A 12,267-nucleotide genomic window follows, 5' to 3' on the forward strand; every position below is an offset into this window, starting at 1 on the left:
ACGCACAGGGGCGATAATATCAATTGCAGCCTTAACATCCCTATTATAATAACGGACTAGGGAACAGGGATCTTCACAGGCACCCAGTATAGCAGAGAGATCCATATTTGCTGCAAGAGCCTGGGGAGTCATACCCCTCCTTGGACGGTACCTGGTCAACTCCACGGGCAGAGATCTTATTTGAGGGGTTGCAACTGAGAACCAGAGGGAGTAGTGGTCTGACCAGATGACTGGGTTTATTTTTAGGTCAGTGACTTCTAATCCAATCTGAAAGACAAGATCAAGAGTGTGACCACTTTTATGTGTGGCAGAGGGAATTATCTGTGTGAAGCCCAGACCATTCATTGTGCACAGGAGGTCTTGGCCAAGGCGTGAGAGCTCATCATCCACCCATGCATTGAAATCCCCGAGGATGAGCCATCTTTGATGTTCCAGAACCAGGCCAGCAACAGTGTCTGCAATTTCTTGTAGAAATATCTTTCCATCTCCAGGTGGCCGGTAGATGAGAAGTACTCTGAAACCTAATCCTGTCGAACTCTGGGCAGCAATGCACTCAAATGAGCGAGTAATTTCAATAGGGTGGACCCTAAGTTTAAGTTCTTTTTTGAAGCAGATAGCCACCCCGCCACCCCTGCGGTCCAGTCTTGGGTTGTGGATGACAGAGTAGTTTGTTGGTACCGCAGCCTCCAATATAGGTGATGCATTTTCGTCTAGCCAGGTCTCTGTAATACAGGCTAGATCTGCAGATTCAATAAGGTCAGCAATTGTTGCAGTCTTGTTTCTTATAGATCTGGCATTACAAAGGACTGACCTGATTGGGCATACCAGAGGGCCTTCAGTTTTCTTTATGTTAAGTGCAGGAGCTCTGGGTATGGGGGTCACAAAGCGAGAGTTGACAGTTCTGTCCTTCCAAACATAGGGCCGTCTTTTGGGTATTACTTCTATTTGATTGTTCTTTGTGTATGGGGGTGAGCAGGTGGGCAAAGGACGTAGATGGTTACCGGGGGAAATAAGTTTCCTGCCTGCTCGCTTCCCACGAATGCGCCTGTGTTTTCTTTTTAAAATGCCAAGGGATTGGAGAATAGAAGCCTGTGATGGTGTGATAGGAACTGCAGAACGTGGTGGGCGGAGTGAAAGAATGAAGCTGGAGCAATATGTATACATTTGGTCATCAATGACAGATTACTATGAGTTTGAGCTGCATATGATGATGAGAGAGGGAGAGAAAGCAGTGTTTTTTTGTTTTTGTTTTTTTTTTTCTTCCTTTTTGTGTTTTGTTTTCCCCCAATCGGTATTTGATCCAAAATTCTAATGGGTTTATGAACAAAGTTATTGCTATAACCTATTGGGTATATTTGAAGCAAGTGATAAATAAAATAGCTGCTGATTTAATCAATTATCCTAGCATAGGCAGACTTTTGGGAAGGTGTTAGAAGCCAATTCCTACTGTGTAGGTGTGAAAAGTCTCAGTGTGAGAGGCCTTTGAAGTAGGTTTCTTGTGTGTGGGGGGAAGTGATAACATGTCCTGGGAAATGGATCCTGAGTTGAAACAGTGAGCCTTCAGCAATTCAGAGCCTGAATATACTGATATTAGTAGATTAATGCAATAAGTCAGTTATTAGTTGCTCAGAGAACAGAGGTGGATGATGTCTAAGTGAGGGGCTAGATGTAGCCAAAGATAGGTTGTAATCCACAGTACCTTATCTGGGCAATGTCCAATGCAGAGTGCAGCAGCTGCTAAACTGAAGGATTTCTCAGTGGAGGTTTGCAGAGGATTCAGTCCAGGATTCAATCCAGTGTGTATCTCAGCGCAGGAATGCAATCCGTTGGTTTTGATGAGATGCCCGCGTAGAGTAGTACAAGTTAAAGGTAAGTCCTTGGATATTTATGATGATTCATAGGTCAGTTGTGGTGAATTTAAGCTGTTTTATGGAGATGATCAGGAGCATACAAAAGGTGAGGCAGCCATCTTGGGCGCCCCTCCTCCGCATAATAATCATTTAAAATATATTAGGTTTTTTATTGGTCTATTCCACAGGTTCTCAAACTTGGATCTCAGAACCCCACACAGTGCATGTTTTGCAGGTCTCCTCGCAGAACCACAAGTAAATAATTAGCTCCACAAGTGGACTTTTTAAAATGTGTCAGTGAGTAATTAATACACATATGCACCTGCTGGGTTACCTGCAAATCATACACTGTGTGGGGTCCAGATGACTGAGTTTGAGAACTTATGGTCTATTCCTTAATAAAGTTTGGAATTAGAACAACTGACACTGCACAATTAATAGTTTGTTGATTACCAGACATTATTTCTTACCTTTCATTACATCTCTACAGCTGTAAATTCAGATAGAAAGAATCTGCATGCACAAGTTGCCACTGAGAAAACATTTATACAAGGTCACAAGCATGTACATAGAATGCAGGAAGACACTGTCTGAGATTATATGGTTTAAAAAGAAGTCCATTGTAAAACAGGATATATATGTAGGTGAGCTAAGCTGAGATTGAGAACTCAATTCTTAAACATAACATGCTTTGATTCTCTTCATCTTTAATTCATTTCGTTTTTAAACCAGCTTGAAAAGCAAATGGATTTTGAGTCCATCACCTTAACCACTCGGCAACAACTACCTTAATGTTGTTTCACTGACAAGCTGTGTGCAAAATCAATGTTTTCCTTTTTTGGTAGCTTTTACAGTAAGTTAAACTTTGGGAAATGTAAAAGCTACTTTAGTTTCATGGAAAATAAAGTTATCAAGGACAAATGAGCTTAGCTTTCTACATGCATAAAAAGCAGTACATAGCTGGCAGGAAGTGAACCTGCGCGGGGAAACCCCAATGGATTTCAAGTCAATCGCCTTAACCACTCGGCCACAACTACCTGACCTCAATTGGATGGTGCTACTTGGAAATCATAACATTTTTCATGTTGGCAGAAATATCTGATACATTTTATTTTAATTTGCTTCAATATTAATATGTAAACTTTGTGAAATATAATAGCTAGTATAGTTTAATGTCAAATATAGGTGTCAAGGACTTTTGATCTTGTACTAAATTAATTAGAAATCAGAGCCTTTAACATCACACCATGCCAACACTAGTGCTCATGAACTGTATTGTACATTTTACGGACATTTTATCAAATAATAATCATTTAAAATATATTAGGTTTTTTATTGGTCTATTCCACAGGTTCTCAAACTTGGTTCTCAGAACCCCACACAGTGCATGTTTTGCAGGTCTCCTCGCAGAACCACAAGTAAATAATTAGCTCCACAAGTGGACTTTTTAAAATGTGCCAGTGAGTAATTAATACACATATGCACCTGCTGGGTTACCTGCAAATCATACACTGTGTGGGGTCCAGAGGACTGAGTTTGAGAACTTATGGTCTATTCCTTAATAAAGTTTGGAATTAGAACAACTGACACTGCACAATTAATAGTTTGTTGATTACCAGACATTATTTCTTACCTTTTATTACGTCTCTACAGCTGTAAATCCAGATAGAAAGAATCTGCATGCACAAGTTGCCACTGAGAAACATTTATACAAGGTCACAAGCATGTACATAGAATGCAGGAAGACACTGTCTGAGATTATATGGTTTAAAAAGAAGTCCATTGTAAAACAGGATATATATGTAGGTGAGCTAAGCTGAGATTGAGAACTCAATTCTTAAACATAACATGCTTTGATTCTCTTCATCTTGAATGCATTTCGTTTTTAAACCAGCTTGAAAAGCAAATGGATTTTGAGTCCATCACCTTAACCACTCGGCCACAACTACCTTAATGTTGTTTCACTGACAAGCTGTGTGCAAAATCAATGTTTTCCTTTTTTGGTAGCTTTTACAGTAAGTTAAATTTTGGGAAATGTAAAAGCTACTTTAGTTTCATGGAAAATAAAGTTATCAAGGACAAATGAGCTTAGCTTTCTACATGCATAAAAAGCAGTACGTAGCTGGCAGGATATGAACCTGCGCGGGGAAACCCCAATGGATTTCAAGTCCATCGCCTTAACCACTCGGCCACAACTACCTGACCTCAATTGGATGGTGCTACTTGGAAATCAAAAAATTTTTCCAGTTGGCAGAAATATCTGATACATTTTATTTTAATTTGCTTCAATATTAATATGTAAACTTTGTGAAATATAATAGCTAGTATAGTTTAATGTCAAATATAGGTGTCAAGGACTTTTGATCTTGTACTAAATTAATTAGAAATCAGAGCCTTTAACATCACACCATGCCAACACTAGTGCTCATGAACTGTATTGTACATTTTACGGACATTTTATCAAATAATAATCATTTAAAATATATTAGGTTTTTTATTGGTCTATTCCACAGGTTTTCAAACTTGGTTCTCAGAACCCCACATAGTGCATGTTTTGCAGGTCTCCACGCAGAACCACAAGTAAATAATTAGCTCCACAAGTGGACTTTTTAAAATGTGTCAGTGAGTAATTAATACACATATGCACCTGCTGGGTTACCTGCAAATCATACACTGTGTGGGGTCCAGAGGACTGAGTTTGAGAACTTATGGTCTATTCCTTAATAAAGTTTGGAATTAGAACAACTGACACTGCACAATTAATAGTTTGTTGATTACCAGACATTATTTCTTACCTTTCATTACATCTCTACAGCTGTAAATCCAGATAGAAAGAATCTGCATGCACAAGTTGCCACTGAGAAACATTTATACAAGGTCACAAGCATGTACATAGAATGCAGGAAGACACTGTCTGAGATTATATGGTTTAAAAAGAAGTCCATTGTAAAACAGGATATATATGTAGGTGAGCTAAGCTGAGATTGAGAACTCAATTCTTAAACATAACATGCTTTGATTCTCTTCATCTTGAATGCATTTCGTTTTTAAACCAGCTTGAAAAGCAAATGGATTTTGAGTCCATCACCTTAACCACTCGGCCACAACTACCTTAATGTTGTTTCACTGACAAGCTGTGTGCAAAATCAATGTTTTCCTTTTTTGGTAGCTTTTACAGTAAGTTAAATTTTGGGAAATGTAAAAGCTACTTTAGTTTCATGGAAAATAAAGTTATCAAGGACAAATGAGCTTAGCTTTCTACATGCATAAAAAGCAGTACGTAGCTGGCAGGATTTGAACCTGCGCGGGGAAACCCCAATGGATTTCAAGTCCATCACCTTAACCACTCGGCCACAACTACCTGACCTCAATTGGATGGTGCTACTTGGAAATCCAAACATTTTTCCTGGTGGCAGAAATATCTGATACATTTTATTTTAATTTGCTTCAATATTAATATGTAAACTTTGTGAAATATAATAGCTAGTATAGTTTAATGTCAAATATAGGTGTCAAGGACTTTTGATCTTGTACTAAATTAATTAGAAATCAGAGCCTTTAACATCACACCATGCCAACACTAGTGCTCATGAACTGTATTGTACATTTTACGGACATTTTATCAAATAATAATCATTTAAAATATATTAGGATTTTTATTGGTCTATTCCACAGGTTCTCAAACTTGGTTCTCAGAACCCCACACAGTGCATGTTTTGCAGGTCTCCTCGCAGAACCACAAGTAAATAATTAGCTCCACAAGTGGACTTTTTAAAATGTGTCAGTGAGTAATTAATACACATATGCACCTGCTGGGTTACCTGCAAATCATACACTGTGTGGGGTCCAGAGGACTGAGTTTGAGAACTTATGGTCTATTCCTTAATAAAGTTTGGAATTAGAACAACTGACACTGCACTATTAATAGTTTGTTGATTACCAGACATTATTTCTTACCTTTCATTACATCTCTACAGCTGTAAATCCAGATAGAAAGAATCTGCATGCACAAGTTGCCACTGAGAAACATTTATACAAGGTCACAAGCATGTACATAGAATGCAGGAAGACACTGTCTGAGATTATATGGTTTAAAAAGAAGTCCATTGTAAAACAGGATATATATGTAGGTGAGCTAAGCTGAGATTGAGAACTCAATTCTTAAACATCACATGCTTTGATTCTCTTCATCTTGAATGGATTTCGTTTTTAAACCAGCTTGAAAAGCAAATGGATTTTGAGTCCATCACCTTAACCACTCAGCCACAACTACCTTAATGTTGTTTCACTGACAAGCTGTGTGCAAAATCAATGTTTTCCTTTTTTGGTAGCTTTTACAGTAAGTTAAATTTTGGGAAATGTAAAAGCTACTTTAGTTTCATGGAAAATAAAGTTATCAAGGACAAATGAGCTTAGCTTTCTACATGCATAAAAAGCAGTACGTAGCTGGCAGAAATTGAACCTGCGCGGGGAAACCCCAATGGATTTCAAGTCCATCGCCTTAACCACTCGCCTTAAGTCCATCGCCTTAACCACTCGGCCACAACTACCTGACCTCAATTGGATGGTGCTACTTGGAAATCAAAACATTTTTCCAGTTGGCAGAAATATCTGATACATTTTATTTTAATTTGCTTCAATATTAATATGTAAACTTTGTGAAATATAATAGCTAGTATAGTTTAATGTCAAATATAGGTGTCAAGGACTTTTGATCTTGTACTAAATTAATTAGAAATCAGAGCCTTTAACATCACACCATGCCAACACTAGTGCTCATGAACTGTATTGTACATTTTACGGACATTTTATCAAATAATAATCATTTAAAATATATTAGGTTTTTTATTGGTCTATTCCACAGGTTTTCAAACTTGGTTCTCAGAACCCCACATAGTGCATGTTTTGCAGGTCTCCACGCAGAACCACAAGTAAATAATTAGCTCCACAAGTGGACTTTTTAAAATGTGTCAGTGAGTAATTAATACACATATGCACCTGCTGGGTTACCTGCAAATCATACACTGTGTGGGGTCCAGAGGACTGAGTTTGAGAACTTATGGTCTATTCCTTAATAAAGTTTGGAATTAGAACAACTGACACTGCACAATTAATAGTTTGTTGATTACCAGACATTATTTCTTACCTTTCATTACATCTCTACAGCTGTAAATCCAGATAGAAAGAATCTGCATGCACAAGTTGCCACTGAGAAACATTTATACAAGGTCACAAGCATGTACATAGAATGCAGGAAGACACTGTCTGAGATTATATGGTTTAAAAAGAAGTCCATTGTAAAACAGGATATATATGTAGGTGAGCTAAGCTGAGATTGAGAACTCAATTCTTAAACATAACATGCTTTGATTCTCTTCATCTTGAATGCATTTCGTTTTTAAACCAGCTTGAAAAGCAAATGGATTTTGAGTCCATCACCTTAACCACTCGGCCACAACTACCTTAATGTTGTTTCACTGACAAGCTGTGTGCAAAATCAATGTTTTCCTTTTTTGGTAGCTTTTACAGTAAGTAAAATTTTGGGAAATGTAAAAGCTACTTTAGTTTCATGGAAAATAAAGTTATCAAGGACAAATGAGCTTAGCTTTCTACATGCATAAAAAGCAGTACGTAGCTGGCAGGATTTGAACCTGCGCGGGGAAACCCCAATGGATTTCAAGTCCATCACCTTAACCACTCGGCCACAACTACCTGACCTCAATTGGATGGTGCTACTTGGAAATCCAAACATTTTTCCTGGTGGCAGAAATATCTGATACATTTTATTTTAATTTGCTTCAATATTAATATGTAAACTTTGTGAAATATAATAGCTAGTATAGTTTAATGTCAAATATAGGTGTCAAGGACTTTTGATCTTGTACTAAATTAATTAGAAATCAGAGCCTTTAACATCACACCATGCCAACACTAGTGCTCATGAACTGTATTGTACATTTTACGGACATTTTATCAAATAATAATCATTTAAAATATATTAGGTTTTTTATTGGTCTATTCCACAGGTTCTCAAACTTGGTTCTCAGAACCCCACACAGTGCATGTTTTGCAGGTCTCCTCGCAGAACCACAAGTAAATAATTAGCTCCACAAGTGGACTTTTTAAAATGTGTCAGTGAGTAATTAATACACATATGCACCTGCTGGGTTACCTGCAAATCATACACTGTGTGGGGTCCAGAGGACTGAGTTTGAGAACTTATGGTCTATTCCTTAATAAAGTTTGGAATTAGAACAACTGACACTGCACTATTAATAGTTTGTTGATTACCAGACATTATTTCTTACCTTTCATTACATCTCTACAGCTGTAAATCCAGATAGAAAGAATCTGCATGCACAAGTTGCCACTGAGAAACATTTATACAAGGTCACAAGCATGTACATAGAATGCAGGAAGACACTGTCTGAGATTATATGGTTTAAAAAGAAGTCCATTGTAAAACAGGATATATATGTAGGTGAGCTAAGCTGAGATTGAGAACTCAATTCTTAAACATCACATGCTTTGATTCTCTTCATCTTGAATGGATTTCGTTTTTAAACCAGCTTGAAAAGCAAATGGATTTTGAGTCCATCACCTTAACCACTCAGCCACAACTACCTTAATGTTGTTTCACTGACAAGCTGTGTGCAAAATCAATGTTTTCCTTTTTTGGTAGCTTTTACAGTAAGTTAAATTTTGGGAAATGTAAAAGCTACTTTAGTTTCATGGAAAATAAAGTTATCAAGGACAAATGAGCTTAGCTTTCTACATGCATAAAAAGCAGTACGTAGCTGGCAGGATTTGAACCTGCGCGGGGAAACCCCAATGGATTTCAACTCCATCGCCTTAACCACTCGGCCACAACTACCTGACCTCAACTGGATGGTGCTACTTGGAAATCAAAACATTTTTCCAGTTGGCAGAAATATCTGATACATTTTATTTTAATTTGCTTCAATATTAATTTGTAAACTTTGTGAAATATAATAGCTAGTATAGTTTAATGTCAAATATAGGTGTCAAGGACTTTTGATCTTGTACTAAATTAATTAGAAATCAGAGCCTTTAACATCACACCATGCCAACACTAGTGCTCATGAACTGTATTGTACATTTTACGGACATTTTATCAAATAATAATCATTTAAAATATATTAGGTTTTTTATTGGTCTATTCCACAGGTTTTCAAACTTGGTTCTCAGAACCCCACACAGTGCATGTTTTGCAGGTCTCCTCGCAGAACCACAAGTAAATAATTAGCTCCACAAGTGGACTTTTTAAAATGTGTCAGTGAGTAATTAATACACATATGCACCTGCTGGGTTACCTGCAAATCATACACTGTGTGGGGTCCAGAGGACTGAGTTTGAGAACTTATGGTCTATTCCTTAATAAAGTTTGGAATTAGAACAACTGACACTGCACTATTAATAGTTTGTTGATTACCAGACATTATTTCTTACCTTTCATTACATCTCTACAGCTGTAAATCCAGATAGAAAGAATCTGCATGCACAAGTTGCCACTGAGAAACATTTATACAAGGTCACAAGCATGTACATAGAATGCAGGAAGACACTGTCTGAGATTATATGGTTTAAAAAGAAGTCCATTGTAAAACAGGATATATATGTAGGTGAGCTAAGCTGAGATTGAGAACTCAATTCTTAAACATAACATGCTTTGATTCTCTTCATCTTGAATGCATTTCGTTTTTAAACCAGCTTGAAAAGCAAATGGATTTTGAGTCCATCACCTTAACCACTCGGCCACAACTACCTTAATGTTGTTTCACTGACAAGCTGTGTGCAAAATCAATGTTTTCCTTTTTTGGTAGCTTTTACAGTAAGTTAAATTTTGGGAAATGTAAAAGCTACTTTAGTTTCATGGAAAATAAAGTTATCAAGGACAAATGAGCTTAGCTTTCTACATGCATAAAAAGCAGTACGTAGCTGGCAGGATTTGAACCTGCGCGGGGAAACCCCAATGGATTTCAAGTCCATCGCCTTAACCACTCGGCCACAACTACCTGACCTCAATTGGATGGTGCTACTTGGAAATCAAAACATTTTTCCTGTTGGCAGAAATATCTGATACATTTTATTTTAATTTGCTTCAATATTAATATGTAAACTTTGTGAAATATAATAGCTAGTATAGTTTAATGTCAAATATAGGTGTCAAGGACTTTTGATCTTGTACTAAATTAATTAGAAATCAGAGCCTTTAACATCACACCATGCCAACACTAGTGCTCATGAACTGTATTGTACATTTTACGGACATTTTATCAAATAATAATCATTTAAAATATATTAGGTTTTTTATTGGTCTATTCCACAGGTTCTCAAACTTGGTTCTCAGAACCCCACATAGTGCATGTTTTGCAGGTCTCCACGCAGAACCACAAGTAAATAATTAGCTCCACAAGTGGACTTTTTAAAATGTGTCAGTGAGTAATTAATACACATATGCACCTGCTGGGTTACCTGCAAATCATACACTGTGTGGGGTCCAGAGGACTGAGTTTGAGAACTTATGGTCTATTCCTTAATAAAGTTTGGAATTAGAACAACTGACACTGCACAATTAATAGTTTGTTGATTACCAGACATTATTTCTTACCTTTCATTACATCTCTACAGCTGTAAATCCAGATAGAAAGAATCTGCATGCACAAGTTGCCACTGAGAAACATTTATACAAGGTCACAAGCATGTACATAGAATGCAGGAAGACACTGTCTGAGATTATATGGTTTAAAAAGAAGTCCATTGTAAAACAGGATATATATGTAGGTGAGCTAAGCTGAGATTGAGAACTCAATTCTTAAACATAACATGCTTTGATTCTCTTCATCTTGAATGCATTTCGTTTTTAAACCAGCTTGAAAAGCAAATGGATTTTGAGTCCATCACCTTAACCACTCGGCCACAACTACCTTAATGTTGTTTCACTGACAAGCTGTGTGCAAAATCAATGTTTTCCTTTTTTGGTAGCTTTTACAGTAAGTTAAATTTTGGGAAATGTAAAAGCTACTTTAGTTTCATGGAAAATAAAGTTATCAAGGACAAATGAGCTTAGCTTTCTACATGCATAAAAAGCAGTACGTAGCTGGCAGGATTTGAACCTGCGCGGGGAAACCCCAATGGATTTCAAGTCCATCACCTTAACCACTCGGCCACAACTACCTGACCTCAATTGGATGGTGCTACTTGGAAATCCAAACATTTTTCCTGGTGGCAGAAATATCTGATACATTTTATTTTAATTTGCTTCAATATTAATATGTAAACTTTGTGAAATATAATAGCTAGTATAGTTTAATGTCAAATATAGGTGTCAAGGACTTTTGATCTTGTACTAAATTAATTAGAAATCAGAGCCTTTAACATCACACCATGCCAACACTAGTGCTCATGAACTGTATTGTACATTTTACGGACATTTTATCAAATAATAATCATTTAAAATATATTAGGATTTTTATTGGTCTATTCCACAGGTTCTCAAACTTGGTTCTCAGAACCCCACACAGTGCATGTTTTGCAGGTCTCCTCGCAGAACCACAAGTAAATAATTAGCTCCACAAGTGGACTTTTTAAAATGTGTCAGTGAGTAATTAATACACATATGCACCTGCTGGGTTACCTGCAAATCATACACTGTGTGGGGTCCAGAGGACTGAGTTTGAGAACTTATGGTCTATTCCTTAATAAAGTTTGGAATTAGAACAACTGACACTGCACTATTAATAGTTTGTTGATTACCAGACATTATTTCTTACCTTTCATTACATCTCTACAGCTGTAAATCCAGATAGAAAGAATCTGCATGCACAAGTTGCCACTGAGAAACATTTATACAAGGTCACAAGCATGTACATAGAATGCAGGAAGACACTGTCTGAGATTATATGGTTTAAAAAGAAGTCCATTGTAAAACAGGATATATATGTAGGTGAGCTAAGCTGAGATTGAGAACTCAATTCTTAAACATCACATGCTTTGATTCTCTTCATCTTGAATGGATTTCGTTTTTAAACCAGCTTGAAAAGCAAATGGATTTTGAGTCCATCACCTTAACCACTCAGCCACAACTACCTTAATGTTGTTTCACTGACAAGCTGTGTGCAAAATCAATGTTTTCCTTTTTTGGTAGCTTTTACAGTAAGTTAAATTTTGGGAAATGTAAAAGCTACTTTAGTTTCATGGAAAATAAAGTTATCAAGGACAAATGAGCTTAGCTTTCTACATGCATAAAAAGCAGTACGTAGCTGGCAGAAATTGAACCTGCGCGGGGAAACCCCAATGGATTTCAAGTCCATCGCCTTAACCACTCGCCTTAAGTCCATCGCCTTAACCACTCGGCCACAACTACCTGACCTCAATTGGATGGTGCTACTTGGAA

General features: G+C 37.1%; 9 non-coding genes across 9 annotated transcripts; all 9 read right to left on the reverse strand.

The window, feature by feature from the left end:
• Positions 1-2,805: 2,805 nt before the first annotated feature.
• Positions 2,806-2,887, reverse strand: TRNAS-UGA (transfer RNA serine (anticodon UGA)). Its single transcript has one exon. It is a non-coding gene; the product is annotated as a tRNA-Ser (tRNA).
• Positions 2,888-3,967: 1,080 nt separating this feature from the next.
• Positions 3,968-4,049, reverse strand: TRNAS-UGA (transfer RNA serine (anticodon UGA)). Its single transcript has one exon. It is a non-coding gene; the product is annotated as a tRNA-Ser (tRNA).
• A 1,080-nt stretch (positions 4,050-5,129) lies between these two features.
• TRNAS-UGA (transfer RNA serine (anticodon UGA)) lies at positions 5,130-5,211 on the reverse strand. Its single transcript has one exon. It is a non-coding gene; the product is annotated as a tRNA-Ser (tRNA).
• Positions 5,212-6,291: 1,080 nt separating this feature from the next.
• Positions 6,292-6,400, reverse strand: TRNAL-UAA (transfer RNA leucine (anticodon UAA)). Its single transcript has 2 exons — positions 6,364-6,400; positions 6,292-6,336 (listed from the first exon to the last, which is right to left on the reverse strand). It is a non-coding gene; the product is annotated as a tRNA-Leu (tRNA).
• Positions 6,401-7,480: 1,080 nt separating this feature from the next.
• Positions 7,481-7,562, reverse strand: TRNAS-UGA (transfer RNA serine (anticodon UGA)). Its single transcript has one exon. It is a non-coding gene; the product is annotated as a tRNA-Ser (tRNA).
• A 1,080-nt stretch (positions 7,563-8,642) lies between these two features.
• Positions 8,643-8,724, reverse strand: TRNAS-UGA (transfer RNA serine (anticodon UGA)). Its single transcript has one exon. It is a non-coding gene; the product is annotated as a tRNA-Ser (tRNA).
• A 1,080-nt stretch (positions 8,725-9,804) lies between these two features.
• On the reverse strand, positions 9,805-9,886 carry TRNAS-UGA (transfer RNA serine (anticodon UGA)). Its single transcript has one exon. It is a non-coding gene; the product is annotated as a tRNA-Ser (tRNA).
• A 1,080-nt stretch (positions 9,887-10,966) lies between these two features.
• On the reverse strand, positions 10,967-11,048 carry TRNAS-UGA (transfer RNA serine (anticodon UGA)). The gene has a single exon. It is a non-coding gene; the product is annotated as a tRNA-Ser (tRNA).
• Positions 11,049-12,128: 1,080 nt separating this feature from the next.
• On the reverse strand, positions 12,129-12,237 carry TRNAL-UAA (transfer RNA leucine (anticodon UAA)). The gene is made up of 2 exons: positions 12,201-12,237; positions 12,129-12,173 (listed from the first exon to the last, which is right to left on the reverse strand). It is a non-coding gene; the product is annotated as a tRNA-Leu (tRNA).
• Between the last annotated feature and the right edge of the window lie 30 nt (positions 12,238-12,267).

This window comes from Pseudophryne corroboree, unplaced genomic scaffold (genome assembly GCF_028390025.1).
Source record: "Pseudophryne corroboree isolate aPseCor3 unplaced genomic scaffold, aPseCor3.hap2 scaffold_2170, whole genome shotgun sequence".
Taxonomy (NCBI): domain Eukaryota; kingdom Metazoa; phylum Chordata; class Amphibia; order Anura; family Myobatrachidae; genus Pseudophryne; species Pseudophryne corroboree.